This window comes from Chrysemys picta, unplaced genomic scaffold, assembly GCF_011386835.1.
Source record: "Chrysemys picta bellii isolate R12L10 unplaced genomic scaffold, ASM1138683v2 scaf176, whole genome shotgun sequence".
In the NCBI taxonomy this organism is placed as follows: domain Eukaryota; kingdom Metazoa; phylum Chordata; order Testudines; family Emydidae; genus Chrysemys; species Chrysemys picta.
The window spans coordinates 17501-20000 of NW_027052883.1; the positions used below are offsets into that span (position 1 = coordinate 17501).

Below are 2500 nucleotides of genomic sequence, written 5' to 3' on the forward strand. Positions count from 1 at the left end.
TTAAAAAAAATTGGCCGACGCCACCGCGGAGGGCTACCCGAGCACCCCGGGCCCCGGAGCCGGAAAAGGGAAAAAAAGGATCGGGCCCACTAGAGACATGGACCCGGCCGCCAAGCAGGCCGCCCTGGGCTGACCCTCCCCGGCCGCAGCGAGGGACTGCCTCCCGGCCGACAGGATCGGGCCCCTGGAAGTCTGGGGGTGGGGGGGGGGAAATCGCCCCACGCCTCCGAGGAGGGCTGCCCGGGCGGGCCTGGCCCCGGAGCTCGAAAAAAAAAAAAAAGGATCGGGCCCACTAGAGACATGGACCAGGCCGCCCTGGGCTCACCCTCCCCGGCCGCAGCGAGGGACTGCCTCCCGGCCGACTGGATCGGGCCCCTGGAAGTCTGGAAAAAAGACTGGAACCTGACGCCTCCGAGGAGGGGGCGCCCAGGGAAGGAGGGAGATCCGGGTTGACCTGGTGACCGGACGGGAAAGAGGCCACCGGGCGTCCCCCCCCTTAAAACCTAGGGATTGACCTGGTGGCCGGAAAGCGAACCGGCCAGCAGGTGAACCCTTTCGATTCCACGGGTTGACCTGGTGCCCGGGAAGCGAACCGGCCAGCAGGTGAACCCGTTCGATTCCACGGGTTGACCTGGTGCCCGGGAGGGGACTCTGAAAATTTTTCAGCCCTTTCGACTCGGGGTTGACCTGGTGGCCGAGAGGGGACTCGCACGGCAGGCAAGCCGCCCTGGGCTCACCCTCCCCGGCCGCAGCGAGGGACTGCCACCCGGCCGACTGGATCGGGCCCCTGGAAGTCTGGAAAAAAGAATGGAACCTGACGCCTCCGAGGAGGGGGCGCCCAGGGAAGGAGGGAGATCCGGGTTGACCTGGTGACCGGACGGGAAAGAGGCCACCGGGCGTCCCCCCCCCCTTAAAACCTAGGGGTTGACCTGGTGGCCGGAAAGCGAACCGGCCAGCAGGTGAACCCTTTCGATTCCACGGGTTGACCTGGTGGCCGGAAAGCGAACCGGCCAGCAGGTGAACCCGTTCGATTCCACGGGTTGACCTGGTGCCCGGGAGGGGACTCTGAAAATTTTTCAGCCCTTTCGACTCGGGGTTGACCTGGTGGCCGAGAGGGGACTCGCACGGCAGGCAAGCTGCCCTGGGCTGACCCTCCCCGGCCGCAGCGAGGGACTGCCTCCCGGCCGACAGGATCGGGCCCCTGGAAGTCTGGGGGGGGGGGAAATCGCCCCACGCCTCCGAGGAGGGCTGCCCGGGCGGGCCTGGCCCCGGAGCTCGAAAAAAAAAAAAGGATCGGGCCCACTAGAGACATGGACCAGGCCGCCCTGGGCTCACCCTCCCCGGCCGCAGCGAGGGACTGCCTCCCGGCCGACTGGATCGGGCCCCTGGAAGTCTGGGGGGTGGGGGGAAATGGAACCTGACGCCTCCGAGGAGGGGACGCCCAGGGAAGGAGGGAGATCCGGGTTGACCTGGTGACCGGACGGGAAAGAGGCCACCGGGCGTGCCCCCGTTAAAACCCCTAGGGGTTGACCTGGTGGCCGGAAAGCAAACCGGCCAGCAGGTGAACCCTTTCGATTCCACGGGTTGACCTGGTGCCCGGGAAGCGAACCGGCCAGCAGGTGAACCCGTCCGATTCCACGGGTTGACCTGGTGCCCGGGAGGGGACTCTGAAAATTTTTCAGCCCTTTCGACTCGGGGTTGACCTGGTGGCCGAGAGGGGCCTCGCACGGCAGGCAAGCCGCCCTGGGCTCACCCTCCCCGGCCGCAGCGAGGGACTGCCCCTCCCCACCCCCCGGCTGACAGGATCGGGCGCACTGGAAGTCCGGGACAGTATTTTCCCCGACGCCGGGGAGGGCGGGCGGAGGGGCTCTGGCGGCCAGCCCGGGCCCCGGAGCTCGAAAAGGAAAAAAGGACCGGGCCCGCGAGAGACGGGGGCCCTGCCGCAGGGGGGGGGGCAGTCCGACCGGGGCTCACCGTGCGGCAGGCCCGGGCGTCGGCAGGGGAAAGCGGGCGAGGAGGCGCGGGGCCGGGTGCCTACGGCCATACCGGACCGAACGCCCCCGATCCCGTCCGATCTCGGAAGGTAAACCGTCCCGGGCCTGGCTAGTACTTGGATGGGTGACCGCCTGGGAATCCCAGGTGCCGTAGGCAGCTTTTCCCGGTCCGAGTCAGCTCTCTCTCCTTTTCTGGGGGGGAAGGAGAGGGGGGGACGGGCCGGAAAGCCCCTCGTCGCTCCTGCCGAGTCGGAGGTCGCGGCCGCAGGTCACGGGTCTGGGCGCCTGGGGTCCGGCTCCCCACCCACCCGGCTTCCTCCGCGGAGGACCCCCCCCCGGGGCCACCGAAGCCGCTGGGGGAGACCCCGGGCATGGGGCGGACTGGCCCGGACCCTCCCGGCCGCCGGCCCGCAGGTCCGCCCCGAATCCCCCCCCGCGGCCACCCAGGCCAGGCCTGGCCAGGCGGGACGGACGGCGGGTGTCCAGCGCCCAGCGGCTTCCTCCAG

At 69.5% G+C, this 2500-nt stretch overlaps 1 non-coding gene across 1 annotated transcript; it reads left to right on the plus strand.

Moving 5' to 3' along the window:
- The first annotated feature begins 2032 nt into the window (after positions 1-2032).
- Positions 2033-2151, plus strand: LOC135978209 (5S ribosomal RNA). The gene has a single exon (XR_010595652.1). It is a non-coding gene; the product is annotated as a 5S ribosomal RNA (ribosomal RNA).
- The last annotated feature ends 349 nt before the right edge of the window (positions 2152-2500 follow it).